The sequence below is a fragment of the Scyliorhinus torazame genome, chromosome 9 (assembly GCF_047496885.1).
Source record: "Scyliorhinus torazame isolate Kashiwa2021f chromosome 9, sScyTor2.1, whole genome shotgun sequence".
Classification (NCBI taxonomy): domain Eukaryota; kingdom Metazoa; phylum Chordata; class Chondrichthyes; order Carcharhiniformes; family Scyliorhinidae; genus Scyliorhinus; species Scyliorhinus torazame.
In genome coordinates, this window is record NC_092715.1 from 162,162,125 (window position 1) to 162,182,680 (window position 20,556).

General features: G+C 48.4%; 1 protein-coding gene across 4 annotated transcripts in view; it reads right to left on the reverse strand.

Moving 5' to 3' along the window:
• The window catches only part of LOC140429554 (terminal uridylyltransferase 7-like), a 145,866-nt gene extending 134,507 nt beyond the window's left edge, over window positions 1-11,359 (reverse strand). For all 4 annotated transcript variants that reach the window (XR_011949121.1, XR_011949120.1, XM_072516712.1 and 1 more), the window contains exon 1: window positions 11,211-11,359. The gene's annotated coding sequence lies outside the window, so the exon portion shown is untranslated. The remainder of the gene's footprint in view (window positions 1-11,210) is intronic.
• Between the last annotated feature and the right edge of the window lie 9,197 nt (window positions 11,360-20,556).

A 20,556-nucleotide genomic window follows, 5' to 3' on the forward strand; every position in this document is an offset into this window, starting at 1 on the left:
ACATGCCACGGCAAGATCAAGTCTCTCTCTCCATCAAGATCAACGGAGAAACACACCCATATCTCCCCTTCCGGAGGAGTCACCTCTCATCTAAGGCTGACATCGATGCAGACATCCAACAGAGTCCAAGGACAAGAGACAGTTTTCGATGACTGCGACATCCATGCTGATACCAAGATCCTCGTGTACAAGGCAGTTACCTTCCAAACTCTTCTTTATGTTTCAGAAACTACGTACGAACCCCACGACAAGGCCCTGGAGAAATACCATTGATCACTGCTGTCTGAGCTGGATTCCCCACATCAGCTGGGGGGACAGGAGTACCAACATTAACATCCTTGAAGGTGATTAGAGGACCAGCATCAAGGCGATGATCATTTGAAACCAACTCCGCTGGGCTGGTCACATGCTTAGGATGCCAGAGTGCTGACTGTCAAAGCAAATTTTTTTTGCCATGCTCAAGAAAGGCTCCCAAACAAGAGGAGGACAAAAGTAATGCTTCAAAGACACCTTGAAGGCTTACCTCAAGAAATGCAACATCGCATCAACGCCTGGGAGACCCTTGCGCAGAACAGACAAACTTCGAGGAACCTCCTGATTGAAGAGACACAATTCTTCGAGAACTCCCAACAACCAGAGGAGGTCTGGAAAAGGAGCCCAAGAAAGAAATACCAGCGAGCTTGAGTCCAGGACCAATATCAGCTCCCAAAAACGCCTGCCAAGTGTGCAGTCAGAGGTGCGACTTTAGGAGCGGGCTCATCAGCCATTCAAGGATCCTCGGAAGCCATGACCAGTGACACTGAGCTCCTTAGCTGTACTAAGAAGAAGCAGCGCAGTGAAGCCGGTCTGGGATGTTAGCGCACTGAATTGATGCAAGCAGAGGCAGGTAGTGTAACTCGGCTACTGATTGACATGTTGAGTGCAGGAAAAACAGAAGGTCATGCGGCTATGCTGAGAAGGTGGGTGGCAGCTTCAAACTTTGCTGCATTTCTGTTCTTGTCCGCCTGTTTTACAGACTTCTTACCCCGGGCTGGCCCCTCTAGTTCACAGGCACCGGCTCCTCGAGCAAAAGCATGTGGTTGGGGTAGCTGTTAAAACAGTGTATACAGTTGGGGGAGGGGTACTATGTGTACGTGTGTCAAAATGGGGTCACATTGGAAAACAGTTTAGATAGCTCTGGTATAGAAAGTACTGATTAGCTAAGAAATTGAAATGTAATAATAATAATAATCGCATATTGTCACAAGTAGGCTTCAATGAAGTTACTGTGAAAAGCCCCTAGTCGCCACATTCCAGCGCCTGTTCGGGAAGGCTGGTATGGGAATTGAACCCGGCTGCTGGCCTTGTTCTGCATTACAAGCCAGCTGTTTAGCCCACTGTGCTAAACCATCCCCTATAACTGCAAGTGTCTTCAAAGTATACTGTGAATGCATCGAAGTTTACAAGCTCTGAAGACATTTACAAAGGTTTGTACTACTTAATTGTTTACGATGCTCAATTTTCTTCCCGACTCCTGTGCATTAGTGAATTTGCCCATGTTTCAAATGAACAGATTTGAAAATATTCATGTCTTAACACTTGTTTGGACATGTTTTGCGTCTCAGGCAGCAAGTCTCAGGTATTTATATACAGTTCACACACTTTTGCTTGGGCATTGTAATGTTTATTCTATAATTTCAAAACCCAGAAATGCCTTGGTCCAAACATACTGGGTTGGAGGGGTACATGTGCAGAATTTGATCTTAACTCTCCAAACATAATTATTCATCTGTGATGATGAAGCAAATAATGGGATCAAAATTAAATCAGGAGCTAAAACGTTTATCCCGTCCTAATAAATTTAAAGCTGCTTTTTAAAAAAAAAGTAGTTTTGATAGATCTAGCCAATCCTGATGTAGATAACCCTGCTGCTTACTAACAGCCATTAAACCACCTGCCTTTAAATGCCTACTAAACACAGCTACAATTCAGCACGATTACTTTTCGCATTGCATGGTATTACTATCCGTGCTTTTAAAACAGTGCATCCTCTGACTTTGCGTGAACAATAGTAGCACATACGTGACTTCACTTAAATACACAACTTGCTTTGCGTGTTCTTCCTCATGGATAAGTGTAGAAGACAGGTCTTTCTCCTAAGCTACAATAAACCTGTTTTTGTAGAAAGTCCGATCTTGTTTTGCCCCTGCCAAAACATCTGTACTTGAAGTCACAAATTATTTTTCCTTCCTTGGCTACTCACTCACCAAATCTGACAATACGCAATCTCAGTGCCCTCTATGACCATGAACTAGAGTTTCAAATCCCATACCCGATTCATCAATGAGAACAACTATTTCCAGTCTGTAGCAACATACATCTCCTCCTTACCCAACCTGTACTGCCACTGGAACCCTCATCAATGCACCAGACATCCCTGGCCTCAACTCCTTCGATAGTTTTCCTGTCAGGCTCAAGCTCCAACCAACATATATGCTTGTTCAAAACTTCCCCACCTGCATCCTGCTCTTTTATCATGTGTGTCAGCTTGTGCTCTCCACTCGTCGGGTCTCCTCTGCACGTTTCTTTCCCAAGATTAGGAGGATTGGCCATGATCAATGTGTGGGGTCACAGGGTTAGGACCCTGGTGGGAGATACCAGGATGGTGAGTGTGATGTTGGAGGGGATGCCAGCGGTGCTTGTGAATGTATACACTCCGAATTGGGACGATGTGGGGTTCATGAGGGTGCTGCTGGGAGCGATTCCAGACTTGGCCATGCAAGTCAAGCCCCAGGTCAATGGGAAGGCTGCAGATGGCGAAGGAGCTGGGAGGGTTTATGGAAAGGATAGGTATGGTGGACCTGTGGGGTTTTAAGAACCCAGGGTAGAGGGTGTACTTCTTCTTCTCGCATGTGTATAAAGTATACTCCAGAATCGATTTCTTTGTGGTGAGCCGTGAGGTGTTGGTGCGGCAGAGTACGTGGGTATAGGAATTTCGGACCATACGCCGTATTGGTTAGAGATTCGATTATTTCGGGACAGGAGCAGAGGCTGGAATAGAGGTTAGATCTGGGCTGTTTGCGGACAGGGGATTATGCGATAAGGTAGTGGAAGCAGGGACGATAGGGACATCTTGACAAATATATGAATAGGATGGGAATAGAAGGATACGGACCCAGGAAGTGTGGAAGATTGTAGTTTAGTCGGGCAGCATGGTCGGCACGGGCTTGGAGGGCCGAAGGGCCTGTTCCTGTGCTCTACATTTCTTTGTTCTTTGTTCTTTGAATGTGGTCATGACCCCGTCGAGAGGATGGGCACCGGAGGTGGTGGCGCCTATGGACACGGAAAGGACGTTTGATCGGGTGGAGTGCGGTACTTGTTCTGAGGTCCTGGAAAGGTTTGGGACAAGGTTTGTGGCATGGGTGTGTGTGCTGTATGTGGCCCCAGTGGCGAGTGTATGCATCAATGAGATTAGCTAATGGAGTTTCCGGTTGCATTGGGGAACAAGGCAGGGGTGTCCATTGTCACTGCTGCTGTTTGCACTAGCGATAGAGCCTTGGCGATGGCCCTTAGAGGGTCAGCAGAATAAAATGAAAATCGCTTGTCACAAGTAGGCTTCAAATGAAGTTACTGTGAAAAGCCCCTAGTCGCCTCATTCCGGCGTCAGTTCGGGGAGGCTGGTACGGGAATTGAACCGTGCTGCTGGCCTGCCTTGGTCTGCTTTCAAAGCCAGCGATTTAGACGTGCTAAACAGCCCCTGGGTTTAAGAAGGGGAATAGGGAGCACTGGGTGCTGCTGTATGTAGACAACCTGCTGTTGTGTGTGTCAGACCCACTGGTGAGTTTGGGCAGGATTATGAGCCTATTAGAGGGTTTTTTTTTTTTTTTTCGGGTTAGAAGTTGAAAGTGTGATGTTCCCCGTGAATGAGTCAGGTCGAGAAGCTAATTTAGGGGGGTTACCATTTAGGGTAGCCAGGGATAAGTTTAGGTATCTGGGGATCCGGTTAAGGCGGGGGGGGGGGGGGGTGACATTACATAAGTGGAACTTAACAAAGTTGGTGGAGGAGATAAAGGAGGACTTTATGAGGTGGGACACAAGGCACCTGACACTGGTGCGGAGGGTCAAAGTAGTGAAAATGAATGTCCTGCCAAGGTTCCTATTTATATTCCAGAAGATCCCGATTTTTATTCCGAAGGCCATTTTTCAGAAATGGTCACAGTCATGTCAGGGTTTATATGGGTGGGGACGGTGCCAAGGGTGAAGAGGGCCTTGCTGCAGAGGCAGTAAGGTGGGTTGGCGTTACCAAACCTACTGCACTACTATTGGGCAGCGAATGTGGAGAGAGTGAGGAAGTGGTGGGAAGGAGAGGAGGTTAGAATGGAGGAAGAGTCCTGTAGGGAGTCCAGCCTGAAGGCCATGGTGACGCCGACGCTATCGCTGGCACCGAGGATATACACGGACAGCCCGGTTGCACAGTCCACAATAAAGGTTTGGAACCAGCTGACGAGACACTTTAGGATGGAGGGGATGTCGGTGTTAACGTCAATGTGCAAGAACCACAGGTTTAAGCCGGGGGACAGATGGTATGTGCAGGTGAGAGATGGGGCTGGTGAGATTTGTATCTGGAAGAGAGGTTCGCAAGTCTGGAGGAGCTGCGGGAGTAGAGCTCACGAAGGGGAGTGAACTTAGTTATTTACATGTAAGGGACCTTGCACGGAAGGTGTGGTAAGGGTTTCCCAGGTTGCTGAAATATGCCCTTTTGGAATGGTTGCTACTTCCGGACGTGGAAGAGGAGGGTAGGATTGGTGACATATACGGGTGGCTGGGAGAGCAGGGGGGTATGCAAGTGGTGAGGATCAAGGAGAAATGGGAGGAGTTGGGACGCAGGACATGGAAATGAGTTTGATACAGTTTAAGGTGACACAAAGGGTGCACATAGGGCAGCACGGTGGCGCAGTGGTTAGCACTGCAGACTCACGGCGCCAAGGTCCCAGGTTCGATCCCGACTCTGTGTCACTGTCAGTGTGGAGTTTGCACATTCTCCCCGTGTTTGCCTAGGTTTCGCCCCCACAAAAGAAAGATGTGCAAGAAAGGTGGATTGAACACGCTAAATTGCCCCTTAACTGGAAAAATTGAATTGGGTACTCTAAATTTATTTTTAAAAAAACAAAGGGTGCACATGACTAGGGCGAGGATGAGTGGGTTCTTACATGGGGTGGCGGACGAGTGTGAGAAGTGTGGGCGAGGGCCAGCAAACCACGCATATATGTTCTTGGGTTATGAGAAGTTATAGAGATACTGGGTGGGAGTGTTCAGGACGCTAGCAAAGTTTGTGGGGGTGGAAGTCGGGCCGGGTGGTGGTGATATTTTGGATATCGGAAAAGCCGGAACTGATGGAGGGGAAGAAGGCCGATGTCGTGGCCTTCACCTCTCTGGTTGCCTCCTGAAGAATTTTGCTGGAATGGCGGTCGACTACGCTGCCGGGGGTGGCGGCCTGCCTGGGGGATCTATATGACTTCCTCCGGTTGGAGAAAAATAAGTTTGAGTTGAGGGGTTCAGCGGAGGGTTTTAAGACATGGTGGGGACTGTTTATGGCCATGTTCGAGGAATTGTTCGTCACGGGAGGGTGAAAAAGGGGAGAAACATGTACAGACTGTAAAACTAGGAGTCGGGGAGTGTGTTCCCCAGATTATTTATGTTTTTGTATTATTTGGATAAGTTTAGAATAAAATGCATTAAAAAAAAAAGAAAAACAGCCTCACCAGGCAGCACCCTCTCTTGTGCCCACCATACCCAAGTTTTTCTTAACCTTTCTCCCTGATGCTAACGTTCACTCTGCTCTGTCCTTGAACTCTTTTGGCTATGCGCTCACCTCAGGGTTATCCAAACAACTAATCACCTTCTCCCTTTTCTCAGATATCACTTGTTAATTTTATTGTTTACTGCTTTCCCAATACTCTCCGACTCCTGCTGCTTTTGTCTGCTGGTTTCCATTTCCCTCAAGCTCGCTCTATCTGACTCACGGCACATATGTGGCAGGCAATGACCATATCCGACAAGAGAGAACCCAGTCATCTATTTTTACCATTCAATGGAATTGCCATTAATTCCCCTCAACATCAATATCCTGAGGGGTTATTGCCCCCCAAAATTAACTGGACCAGAAACATAAGGGTAGATTCTCTGGCCTCCCTGCAGCGTGTTTCTCGGCGGCGGGAAGCAGCCCATCGTTGGTCGGCAGCGGGATATTCTGGTCCCGTCGCTGCCAATGGAATTTCCCATTGATTCCACCTCACACCATCGGGAAACGGCAGGGAAGGTGTTGTTGGTGGTACCAGATGATCCCGCCGGCAGAAGAGCTGGAAGATCTTGCCCATAGATTCTGTGACTATAAAAGTAGGTCAGTGGTTGGAAATTCTGCAGTTAGTATTTTTAAAAATTAATTTACGGGATGTGGGCGTCGCTGGTTAGGCCAGCATTTATTGTCCATCCCTAGTTGCCCTTCAGAAGGTGGTGGTGAGTTGCCTTCTTGAATCGCTGCAGGTACACCTACTGTGCTGTTCCAGGATATTACCCCAGCGACAGTGAAGGAACATCGATATATTTCCAAGTCAGGATGGTGAGTGACTGAGAGGGAAACCTCCAGGTGGTGGGGTTCCCAGGTATCTGTTGCTCTTATCCTTCTAGATGGTACTGGTCGTGGGTTTGGAAGGTGTTGTCTAAGGAACTTTGAGTGAGTTACTGCAGTGCATCTTATAGATGGTACACACGGCTGCCAGTTCGTCGGTGGTGGAGGGTTTGAATATTTGTGGAAGGGGAGCAATCAAGCAGGCTCCTTTTTTTCTGGATGGTGTCGAGCTTCTGGAGTTGGAGCTGCACTCATCCAGGCAAGTGGAGCATTTTCCATTACACTCCTGATTTGTGCCTTGTAGATGGTGGATAGAATATTACTTGCTGACTTGCCAAAGCCTGTCCACCGTCTACAAAACACAAATTATGAGTGTAATGGAATACTCCCAAGTTGCTTTGATGAGTGCAGTCCAACAATCCTCAAGAAGCTGGGCATCATCCAGGACAAATCAGCCCACTTGATCAACATCCCATCCATCACCTCAAACATCTATTCGTCCCCCCCACCACAGGATACAGTGGCAGCAATGCGTACCATCCATAAGATGCACTGCAATGATTCACCAACATTTCTTTGACAGAACTGCCCAAATCCAGAAGCCCTCCTAAAGTATTGCTGAAAATAAGGGACTTTAAAAAAAATCTAAACTTTTTGTCTTGCATTCATCAGGACATTCGCAAGAAAGCATTGCACGGAAAATTAACAAATCTATACTGTGAGAAGAGAATTCTGATTAGTTGTGTAAGTGGATTCTGAATGGTGGAGGCATGCAATTGAGAATGTACTAGTTGATGGTGACTGACAGTTAACTGTCAAGCATTGTTTAAAATTTAAAACAGGAGGCTTGACTGTGATTGGTCAAGACACTGCCCTGAGGAATGAACTGATGTATTCTCGATGGCACGCCTCTTCTTGCCAACCAAACATCATTCTCCTCTCTTTCTTCTAAATAAATTTAGAGTATCCAATTTCTTTTCCAATTAAGGGGCAATTTAGGGTGGCCAATCCGCCTGCCCTGCACATCTTTGGGCTGTGGGGGTGAAACCCACACAAACACGGGGAGAATGTGCAAACTCCACACGGACAGTGACCTGGGGCCAGGATTGAGCCCAGGTCCTCTGCACCGTGATGCAGCAGTACGAACCACTGTGCCACCCTATCACTTTCCTCTCATACAATAGAAATTTGTTGATTTTCCTCACATTGTATTCTTGTGCATACCCTGATGAGGGCAAGACAAAAAACTTCAACAAAAAAAAAAGTATCTTTCTTCGGCAATACTCAAATTTGCACCACTTAGGGGAGCAGGTGCGTGGGAACACCAACACCTGCATGTATCCCTTCAAGCCACATAGCATCCTGACTTGGAAATATGTTGCCATAGCTTTATTGTTGTTGTGTCCAAAGATCAAGATGTATGATCAGTTTGGATGGAGATAAGAAACAGCTGGAGAAATATGTCACTGGTGGGAGTAGTCGATCGGCATCATTGCAATAGCCACACCATAGGACAAAGTAAAAATCAAGAAATAGTGGGGGTATGTAAGAAAGATACTGCAATAATCATGGCAATTTTAACCTCCATATAGATTGAACAAATCAAATTGGCAGAAATAACCTTGAGGACAAGTTCCTTCAGTGTATTCAGGACAGGAGAATAATAAGGTGTGGAACCAACAGGAGAGCAGGTTATTTCAAACCTGGTAAACTGTACTGAGCTAGGATTAATCAATAATCACATCGGGATGAATCATACAGGGCACCACGATCCTCACCACCAAACCTCCCCTAAACCCAAGGGAAGAATGGCTGGCCGCAGGCATTAGCAGGCCCGCCTCAGAGAGCTGCTGGTCAAGTGTTTAGAGATCAACACGAGGCCGGGGGGAGGGATGGTTACACCTTGGGGTCCCTCCAAAGGGCCTAGGGGGGTCCCTCCTGCCCATGCAGGAGGTTAATTGCTCACTTAAGAGCCTCAATTGGCCCACTGACATTGGGCTGTTATAACAACACTTGCAGTTGGCATAATTGTGGTGGGCGTATAGTAGGCAGGGGTGGGCATGTAAAAGGCGGGTGAACATCCTACTGAATTTAACATGCCCTCCATCTCCAAACCTGTCTGCAGATGACTTATAAAAAAGGGAGAAATTAGAATGAAAATAAATTAGCAAGAATTATAAGAACAGACCTCAAGTCTTTCTACAAGTATATAAAAAGTAAGAGATTAGCTAACGGAAACATTGGCCCCTTAGAGGATGAGTCTGGGGAATTCATTCAAAATGAATTTAACATGCTCTCCATCTCCAACCCTGTCTTCAGATGACTTATAAAAAAGGGAGACATTAGAATGAAAATAAACTAGCAAGAATTATAAGAACAGACCTCAAGTTTTTCTACAAGTATATAAAAAGGAAGAGATTAGCTAACGGAAACATTGGCCCCTTAGAGGATGAGTCTGGGGAATTAATTCAAAATGAATTTAACATGCTCTCCATCTCCAAACCTGTCTTCAGATGACTTATAAAAAAGGGAGACATTAGAATGAAAATAAACTAGCAAGAATTATAAGAACAGACCTCAAGTCTTTCTACAAGTATATAAAAAGGAAGAGATTAGCTAACGGAAACATTGGCCACTTAGAGGATGAGTTGGGGAATTAATTCAAAATGAATATTTAACAACAAAGTGGCAGTGACTTTGAACAAATATTGTACAACAACCTTCATGATCGAAGATAATGAAGGCATCCCAAGATTAGCAGAAAATCAAGAAACAAAAATAAGAGCGGAATTTAAAACTACTCTCATTGAGAAAAGGTAGAGACTAAAGAATGACAACCCCCTGGACCTGATGGCCTGCATATTACAGCCTTAAAAGAAGTAGTTGCAGAGGTAGTAGATGCATTGGCTGTAATCTTCGAAAACTCCTGATTTTTGAAGGTCCCAATGGATTGTAAATCCACAAATGTAACACCTCTATTTAAGAAAGGAGAGAAGTCTTGTTAGAACTTCACACGACGTTGCTGGGATCACACCTCAAGTACTGCATTCAGTTTTGGTCTCCTTATTTAAGGAGGAAGCAGTTCAATTAAGTTCCCTAAGTTGATTCCTGTGATAAAAGGTAATCTCAGGAAAAGGTGAGCCAATTGGGCCTATAATCACTGGACTTTAGAAGGAGAGATCTTATTGAAATGTATAAGATCGAAGGGGTTTGACAGGGTAGATACAGAGAGGGTGTTTCCCTTTATGGTGGAATCTGGAACTTGGGGCATGTAGGTTCGGAATGAAGGGTCTCCCATTTAAGACAGAGATGAGGAGGAATGGCTTCTTTTCAGGGTTGTTAAAATCTTTAAATTCTCTATCCCAGATAGCAGTGGAGACTAAGTCACTGAATTTATTTAAGCATGAGTGACCTAATTTTTGAACTACAATGGAGTCAAGGGTTATGTGGGGTAGACAGGAATGTGGAGTTGAGGCCATGATCAGATCAGCCATGATCTTATCGAATGGAAGTGCAGGCTCAAGGGGCTGAAAGGCCTACTCCTTGCTCCTATTTTTTAATGTTATGTTCAAAATCTTGGAACTCCATACGCTGGCTGTACTTATATGGACTGCAGTGGTGCAAGAAGTAGTCCACAACCACCTTCTCAAAGCCAATTAAGGATAAGCGGTAAATGCTGGCCTTGCCATCAATGCCCACATTGCATGACCAAATTTTTAAAAAAACTTGTAGAAATGCTAAATTTCTTCTAGCACCTTCAGTAAGGAGGGAATCTAGCAGAGTTCTGCCTCCTGATCACTAACTAGGCAGTGAGATCGGTCAGAAATCACCTTTGTGTGGGCACCGATTGAGGCGAGAATTAGGTTTGGATGTGATGATACTCAATCAAGCCAGCAACCAAATGGTCAAAGTGCTTGAGGGCACCTAATGCCCATGGAATTACGCCACTGAACAAATATCAGTGACAATTCGCCAAAAATAAAATAACAGTAAGAAACACAGTAATCTTGACGTCCTGTACCTAGTTTCAAATCTATGATGACTATCATAGAACACTTCTAAAAACACAGGAGGAACACATTACCACATAAAAAATAAGATGTGAAAATGTGACGAGATCTTCCTCTTCCTTGTTGATTTATTTTACTGATGATCAGTTTTAAGAGTGGGGCATCGATTGAAGCAATATTCGGAAATAACCTGACCTCTGTTACCCCATTAACTTCAGCACTCACTCCCTGTCAACCCCTCTGTTTGTGGTTTTATCCAAAAGTGAAAACAAGCTCTCATCATACATTATTCTCCTCGATACACCCCTTAAACCGCATCATTTCAAGTTTAGCTTTTGGAGAGAGAAGAAAAAACATGAACTCGTGTCTCAAGGAGGAAAGGAGCGAGAATATTGCAAAAAGGTGCGGGATGGGTGGCTGGTTGCAGCATCGGGGTCCTGGGGCCTACCCGCTCAGGCAGCCGTTACCGACCGACCGACCGCCGACACTTTAAAAGCAGCCGCCCCCTCACCCCCGCGGCTTCCCTTTGCACAAGGCACCGCTTTACCGAGGATGAGGTCGGGCCCGAGAAGTGAGGCAGGCGAGAAACTAACCTGTGGCTCCGCTCCCTGTCCGCTCGCCGTTGCCTGCCGCCCGCCTTCCTTCCTTCCTTCCTGTCGCTGCGCATTCCCCTCAGACAAACACAGAGAAACTCAGACACAAAACCGCTGCACAGTCTCCGGAGGAGCACAGCTTCCTCCAGTCACAACCTCCAGAAAAACTGTCCCTGCAGGCCACCAACCAAACTGCAAGGACTGAAACAGAAAAATAAAGGCACAGCCATCCAAAGAAAAGAACTGGAAGACTTGACCTGCCAGATACTACTCTACCCCTGTTCCTCAGTGACAATGGGTTAATTTTTGTTTGAAGGTATTGCACTAATATTTTGTTGGGGCTATTTTTGCATTTCAAATTCAGCTTGGATTCGTGAGTACGCATACTCTTGAATCAGAAGATTCTAGTCCCATTCCAGGATTTGATGGAATGAAGTTTGCTGGATCTTTGGGCGAGACTGAGGTCACAATTCCAGGAGCTTGAAATATTTTGATGAAAAGTAATAAGGTGAGTTTATTCGTGTGATAGCCGAAGGTAAGGACTTCATACGACCCCAGGTGGCAGGATAATAACTAGGTTTATTTACTCCACCCACAGTAAGGTTGGTCCGGGAGGCGTGTAGCACACCGGTGACCGTCGATTTTGTGAAGAGCATCGAGGTGGGAGTTGGCATGACATGTAAACATGCAGCTAATGAACACATCGAATAGGACACGACCAATGAGCAGTCAGGACACTCAGGGGTGGTATCTCACTATAAAAGGGATGAGACACTCACACCCCGCCTCTTTCCACAGACCAACATCTACAGAGTGAAACAGGGTGTATCCTCAGCATCACACCCCAGCACGTGGCTTAGAGCAAGGCTGGTTCAGTTAGACTGAGTTACTACATTTAGATAAGCACAGTCGAACTCATTGAGAACTGCGCTAATAGTTCAATAAAACACATTGAACTCACTTCAAAGTCTGGAGCATCTTTTACTCAAAACTGCATCAAGTGGAAGCTTGTGTTATTTTAAATTACATAACACAATATGAGTGGCTCAGCTTGCAAAGGTGTCAGGCCGGTGTCCATGTCGGAGCCATCGACATTGTCGTCATCTTCGTTGGATGGCCCCATGGGGGCATTGGGTACCTCGGCTTCCCGATATCTGAAAGGCGGCAGTGATGGCGAGTGGTGCTCTGGCCCCGGTGGTACCTCAGGGCTCCTCCGATTGAACTGGAGTAACCATATAAATATTGGGCGGCACGGAAGCACAGTGGTTAGCACTGTTGCTTCACCGCGGCAGGGTCCCAGGTTTGATTTCTGGCTTGGGTCACTGTGTGGAGTCTGTACGTTCTCCCCGTGTCTGCGTGGGTTTCCTCCGGGTGCTCCGGTTCCTTTCCACAAGTCCCGAAAGACGTGCTGTCAGGTAATTTGGACATTCTGAATTCTCCCTCGGTGTACTCGAACAGGTGCTGGAATGTGGCGACTAGGGGCTTTTCACAGTAACTTCATTGCAGTGTTAATGTAAGCCTACTTGTGACAATGAAGATTATTATTATTACCTCCGGACCATGATTGGGGGCTGTGGGTTTAAGTGCCTTTCAACCAAGTTAACCAACATTGCGAACAACAGCATGTCTGGCCTGTCAAGGTAGGTGAGGCTTTTAATTAAAGCATAGATTGGGCCGTCGACGGCAGTTAGCAATGTGACCGCCTGCCTTTCATCACCTGTGGTGGTATGCATTAGGGGTATTACGGTACCCTGTGATGCCGAGAGGCTATTGGTGGATAGACGCCGGGTCCCGATTGGATCAGCCGCCTACTGGCTTCACCCAGTAAGGCGGAGTATAAGAGCCCGGGTTCTCCCAGCAGCCCCATTCTGTAACTGTGCTGCTGGGGAACAAGTCTGCGTAATAAAGCCATCGATTGACTCCATCTCATCTCGTCTCGTGAGTGATTGATTGTGCTACATCACCCATGATGGCTTTTGTCTGAAAATAATTTGTACCCGCTCACTGTATTGGATCCAATCATCGGTGTCAGCGTCAAATGGTTCCAGCTTACCAATGAGCGCCATCACTCTGTTCTGGGCAGAGGCCTCTCCAAGCTAGATGAAGATGGTCAGTGGCGAAAAGTCGAGTGGCTGTGGCAGTTCCACTTTATCCTCATCGGCAGTGTGATAGCCGAAGGTAAGGACACTAGCAGGCAGGATAACAACTAGGTTTATTTACTCTACTCACAATACCAGAATTACACTACTCCTCACCTGGCAGGGTCACCCTCTATATCCTGTAATGTTCCTCCTAAATAGGGGGGAGTCTCCAGTTTGGTGAAGTGTGCTGTGGGAGGAAAGATGGCAGGGGCAAGCACGCCGGGTGGGGCGACACCCATTATGGTGGACAAGCTGGCCGAGGTGATGGCGGTTGTGTTTGAACGACAGTTTGCCAAGCATTTTGAGCAGCATGGAAAGGAGATGATAGGCACGCTCAAACTGTTGATGGATGATACGTTGGCCCCGATAAAGGAGGCTCTTGGAAAGATGTTGACAGTGGTGCTGGAGCAGAGAGAGGTGTTGAAGGGGGTGGAGGAGGCATTGTCGCAGTACAGTGACCAGCTCACCTCGATGGGAGATGAGCTGCAGAAGGCGGAGGAAAGTAATAAAGGAGGCTGACAGCCAAAGTGGAGGACTTGGAGAAGCGGCCAAGGCAACAGAATCTTTGGATCGTGGGACTGCTTGAGGGGTTGGAGGACTGGAGGCTGATGGGCTACTCTTCGAAGATGTTTACAAAGTTGTTGGGGGAGGAGGAGAACACCTCCCTCTTTGAACTTAATAGGGCTCATCGGTCGCTCTGGCCGGAGCCAAAGGCGAATGATCCACCAAGAGCTATGATCGTCTGTTTCCACAGCTATCAGATGAAGGAGAAGGTCTTGCGATGGGCCAAGCAGAATCAGGAGGTGAGGTCGGAAGGCAGTAAAACTTGTACATACCAGGATGTCAAGGTGGATCTGGCAAGACAATGGGCGGCTTTTAACAGAGGGAAGGCGACACTTTATAAGAGTGATGTGTGGTTTAGGGCCACTACTCGGCGAAGTTGAAAGTCACGCATAACTCCGGCGACTATTATTTTGAGATGGCAGAGGAGCCGGAGGTGTTCGTGAGGACTGAATGATTGGGACTGAACTGAGTTTGGACTTTTTTTCTTATGTTGTGATTGAGAGGGATTGGTTTGGGGGCGGTGGAATAAGGTGTTGGGTGGATTTTCTCTTTCCCCTTTTGTTTGGTGTTTGGCTGCTTTAGAAGAGCTGGGTGGGGAGGGTTGCTTCTGTTGGTTTTTATACTAGTTATGTGGGGGGAGGGGCTCTGGCAATGTTGGCTGGTGAATGGAAGGGGCTGTGGCCGGCTGAGCCTGCGTGGACAGGTTTCGATGGGCCTGGGATGTGTGAATGGTGGAGAATAGGGCGTATGCAGAGAGGAGCGGTTCGAGAGGAAGTTATTGGGGAGTTTCTGGGAAGGGGGAGCAGGGCAGGTGTGGCTGTCTGACGAGGACTAGGGATAGGGCTTAGCCCCACTTGTGGGGCGGGGCAAGGCCATGGTCATGGCTGATAGGAGGGGGAGAGACTCCCCCCCGCCCCCCAGTCCAGTTGGAACTAGCGGATGGTTGGGTGGACTGGTGAAGTGGGCGAGAGTCTTCTCGCATTTGAAGAACTTGAGAGCTGCTCTGTGGTGCTGCTACACGAGACCCATTGGAGGGTTAGGACCAGGGTAAGGCTTCAGAAGGGTTAAGTGCGTCAGGTGTTCCACCTGGGCTTTGATAGTAGGGCCTGGGGGGTAGTGGTATTAGTGGGCAAGAGAGTTAGGTTTCAGATTTAGAAATTGGTGGCAGATCATGGAGGAATTTAAATTGTAGTATCGGGTGCTTTGGAGGGGAGGTTGGTGATGTTGGTTACCGTGTACGCCCCGAATCAGGAGGATATAGGGTTTATGAATAGGATGTCGGTGGCCTTATCAAGTCTGGACATGCATCAGTTAATTTTAAGAGGGGATTTAAATGCAGTGTTGCATCGGATGATGGATTGATGTATCGATGTAAGCTGTGCTTGTGACCACTTTGGGGGTGGGGGGGGGGGGGGGGGCAAGAGTGTTGGCAGCGTTTATGATGGAGGTGGGAGGGGGAAGTCCTCGGGCGCAATGGTTAGCACTGCTACCTCACGATGCTGAGGACCCGGGTTCGATCCCGGTCCCGGATTACTTCTGTGTGGAGTTTGCACACTCTCCTCGTGTCTGCATGCAACTCACCCTCAGAACCCAAAGATGTACAGGGTAGGTTAATTGGCCACGCTAAATTGCCCCTTAATTGAAAAAAATGAATTGGGCACTCTAAAGGGTTTTTTTTTAAATGAAGGAGATGAGGGGAGGTGGGGAGGCACGCCGGGGTGGGGGGGGGGGGGGGAGCGGATCGGTGGCAGTTCTTACATCCAGGGGGCAAAGAGAATTCATTTTTTTCGCTAGTGCACAATGTATACTCGAGGACTGACTTCTTTATTATGGGGAGGTCGTTGTTGTCGGAGGTGAGGAAAGTGGAATACTTGGCGATTGTCATTTTGGATCATGCTCCTCACCTGGTGGATATGGCCCTGCAGAGGAGGATGCTGGGCTGCAGGTGGGAGCAGAGGCAGATTTTTATTTTAGCATTCGTCTCGCTGATTGCTCGCAGGCGGGTCCTTTTGGGGTGGAGGTCAGATTCTCCACCCAATTCCTAAGTGTGGCTGGGGGTCCTGATGGAGTTCCTGTATTTGGAGAAGGTTAAGTTTATCTTGAGGGGGACAATTGAGGGGTTCCACAAGAGATGGGGTCTGCCTATTCTTCATTTTAAAAAGAGTTAGTTACCGTCAGCTGCTGAGGCGGGGCGAGGGGGAATTGGGGTGTGGAGGGGCTGTTCTGTGAGTTCTTTGGGTGTTGGTTGGTAGAAGGGGTGTTTTGCTTTTGTTATTTTGCACTGGTTTTGTTTTATGTGTAAAATGGTGTAAACCAAATAAAAATAGTAATAAATAAATACATAATTGATGCAGATTGTAATAGCTGATCATTGTGGCACAAGTTGTAGCCTACCAATTTAAAAGTGACACCTTTATTCCGAGTTTCTCATTTCTGCCTATTGATTAAACTTCAATCCATGTTAATATATTACCTCCCATGCCCGAGTGCTGATCCATGCATTTTACATTGAGCTCTTTCTTTATGTTTTATGCTGCCTCTACACTTGTCTTGTGTATTTCTTACTGATGACCAATCTTAGTTACACACGAGGAATAATTCCAAGAGGTGCAGGCTGGAAGACAAAGCAGGTTTATTCTCCAACACAAATAAACCCGCAGCCACAAAACAAATGTCCCAGATAGGGACTATCGGGAACTGCCGGCCCAGGTCTGGGGGTGGATATTTAAGGTCCCGCTGGTGAGCGCCCAACATGGGAGCTCATATTCTATGAAGCTCGTAGGGAGTTCGGCCAGCAATTCCCCCGTAATCTTCGTGAGGGTTATAACAGAAAACTATCGAAAAATACCCATCCAGAGAAATTCTCACATAATTCTCCTTTATAAAATTCAAATTTTTCTTCAATAATTCCAGCGTTTTTGCCTGCCTTTCAAAATGTAATGTTAATCACTCTTTGTGTGAAGGTGAATATCTTGATCTAAAATTCCTAAATAACCTTTTCCTAAATTCCTGAAATTATATTTTACTAGTTTGAATCCAAGAAAAGTGCCTTAACTGTTGCCTCACAATGGAATATCAGTAGTCAATCTGAAGTTTGAGAACTGAAAAAGTTTAATGCTCAACAGAATCATGGATGCTTACACTTAAAGCATTTCTTACTATAATCTTTATTGTCACAAGTAGGCTTACGTTAACATTGCAATGAAGTTACTGTGAAAAGCCCTGAGTGAAAGATTAAGCTGTCCAGGTTATAAGAGTCCCGATATTTACTGGGCAAGATTTGCAAGAGGGGAAGGTGATGACAACTTCTGGTCCAGCCTCCAATCCTGTTACAACTAAATTATTAAACAGCTAATAAACAAACAGACTCCTGACATGTCAGGTGGCAATTTTATTCACCTAACCTTTTGGAGTTTAAAAAAAAAAGAACTAGGGGTGGGATTCTCTCAGCCCGCGCTGGTTCGGAGAATCGCCGGGCCAGGTGCCCTACGCCGGTCCACCGATTCTCCGGTGACCGGAGAAATGGCGGCGGTGCCGGTCGGGTGCCGCTCTACGCGTCCGTCCCCCCCCCTCCGGCAGTTCTCCATCGGTATGGGCCGAGTGGCCGCCAAGAAAGCCTGAGTCCCACCGGCGCCGTTCACATGTGGTCTTACCCGGTGGGACCTCGTTGTCCATCCTGTCGGGTATGGTAATCACCACTGTTGTATATATTAAGAGATGTGTGGTAAGGCCCTGTACTACAGGTATGGGGGTAGTCCCTGCCTGCTGGCTCCGCCCAGTAGGCGGAGTATAAATATGTGTGCTCCCTATACAACAGCCATTTCGCCAGCTGCTGTAGGAGGCCTCACATCTTAGAGTAATAAAGCCTCAGTTGTATTCAACTCTCGTCTCTGTGCAATTGATCGTGCATCAATTTATTACTCTAAGATTTTCAGAAGATGGACCTCTGCATCAAGACAGATCGCCTGCAGCTGGATCCGCAATCAAGCAACGCCAAAAAGGACTTTCAACACTGGCTAGCTTGTTTCGGAGCTTACATAGGGTCTGCACCAGACCCAATCCCGGAAGCTCAGAAGATCCAGATACTCTACTCGCGGCTGAGCTCCAACGTCTTTCCTCTTATCCAGGACACGCCAAACTACGATGAAGCCATGGCGCTACTGAAAGAGTATTACGCCCAGCAGATGAACACGCTCTTCGCCAGGCACGTACTCTCTACTCGCAGTCAACTCCCTGGTGAGTGCGTAGAAGATTTCTGGCGTGCTTTAATTGCTCTGGTCAGAGACTGTGACTGTCAGGCCGTCACTGCCACGGAACATTCGAACCTCCTCATGCGGGACACCTTCATTACACGGATAGGGTCAGACTTCATACGCCAGTGACTTTTAGAGGGGGCCACGCTCGACCTCGAATCAACAAAAAAACTGGCGTATGAAGTTATGGCGCCAGCCAGCCAATCCCGGGGGCCCCAGATGTTACTTCTACGGGCAACAGAAACACCCCCGCCAACGCTGCCCGGCCCGCACCGCCCTTTGCAAGGCGCACTTGGGGGCTTGAAGGGGCACTTCGCTGCGGTGTGCCAGGCCCGCTCAGTCGCCGCTATTGCCCCAACCCCCCTCGCGTATGGACAATGGGCGCCGCCATCTTCACCTCCCCGGATGCGCAGCCAGTGGGCGCCATCATCCTCTCCCCCTAAGACCACGCACGGCCAGTGGGCGCCGCCATCTTCTCCCCCTCAGACCACGCGCGGCCAGTGGGCACCACCATCTTCCCTTTCTCGGACCACGTGCGGCCCATGGGCGCCGCCATCTTTTTCAACCCCCGCCACGTGCGGCCCGTGGGCACCGCCATCGTGTCCACCCCAAGATCATCAGGCGCCGCCATTTTGTCTTCCCCACGGAATATGGGCACCACCATGACCCGTGCCCCCCAGGCACCCCATCGTTCGACACCAGCGACGACCAGCCACGACTCACTTTGGTCACGATCGACCAGTCTCGCCCGCACAATCTAGCCACCGCCTCGACTAGTGTGAAGATCGATGGGCACGAGACCTCTTGCCTGCTGGACTCCGGGAGCACCGAAAGCTTCATCCATCCAGATACGGTAAGGCGCTGCTCCCTTGCGGTACACCCGGCCAAGCAAAGAATCTCCCTGGCCTCCGGATCCCACTCCGTGGCAATCCGGGGGTACTGTATAGTCACACTCACAGTCCAGGGCGTAGAATTCAGCGGCTTGCGCCTCTACATCCTCCCCAACCTCTGCGCTGCCCTACTACTCGGCCTGGACTTCCAGTGTAACCTCCAGAGCCTAACCCTGAAATTCGGCGGGCCCCTACCACCCCTTACTGTTTGCGGCCTCGCGACCCTAAAGGTCAACCCACCTTCCCTATTCGCAACCCTATACCCCCCATATTGCAAACCCGTCGCCACCAGGAGCAGACGGTACTGCACCCAGGACAGGACCTTCATCAGGTCCGAGGTCCAGCGGCTGCTTCGGGAAGGCATCATCGAGGCCAGCAACAGTCCCTGGAGAGCCCAAGTGGTAGTGGTGAAAATTCGGGAGAAACACAGAATGGTCGTGAACTACAGCCAGACCATCAATCGGTACACACAGCTCGACACGTACCCCCTCCCACGCATATCTGATATGGTCAATCAGATTGCACAGTACCGGGTCTTCTCAACGATAGACCTCAAATCCGCCTACACCAGCTCCCTATCTGTAAGGCAGACCGCCCATGCACTGCCTTCGAGGCAGATGGCCGCCTCTACCATTTTCTCAGGGTTCCCTTTGGCGCCACCAACGGGGTCTCGGTCTTCCAAAGGGAGATGGACCGAATGGTCGATCGATACGGGTTGCGGGCCACCTTCCCGCACCTAGACAATGTCACCATCTGCGGCCATGATCAGCAGGACCACGATGCCAACCTTGCCAAATTTCTCCACACCACCACTCTCCTAAACCTCACCTTTAACAAGGAGCAGTGCGTATTCAGCACGAACCGCTTAGCCATCCTCGGCTATGTGGTCCAGAACGGAGTCTGGTGCCCGATCCTGACCGCATGCGCCCCCTCATGGAGCTCCCCCTTCCCCACTGCCCCAAGGTCCTCAAACGCTGCCTGGGGTTCTTTTCATACTACGCCCAGTGGGTCCCAAACTACACAGACAAAGCCCGCCCACTCAACCAGTCCACCCTTTCCCCCCTGACGGCTGAGGCTCAACATGCCTTCAACCGTATTAGAGCCGATATCGCCAAGACCGCAATGCACGCAGTAGACGAGACACTGCCCTTTCAAGTGGAGAGCGACGCATCAGACATCGCCCTGGCCGCCACTCTCAATCAGGCAGGCAGGCCCGTGGCATTCTTTTCCCGCACCCTTCATGCCTCCGAAATGCGGCACTCCTCCGGCGAAAAAGAGGCCCAAGCTATCGTTGAAGCTGTGAGGCATTGGAGGCATTACCTGGCCGGCAGGAGATTCACCCTCCTCACTGACCAACGGTCGGTAGCCTTCATGTTCAATAACACACAGCGGGGTAAGATCTTAAATGATAAAATCTTGAGGTGGAGGATCGAGCTCTCCACCTACAACTACAAGATTTTGTATCGCCCTGGCAAACTCAACGAGCCCCCAGATGCCC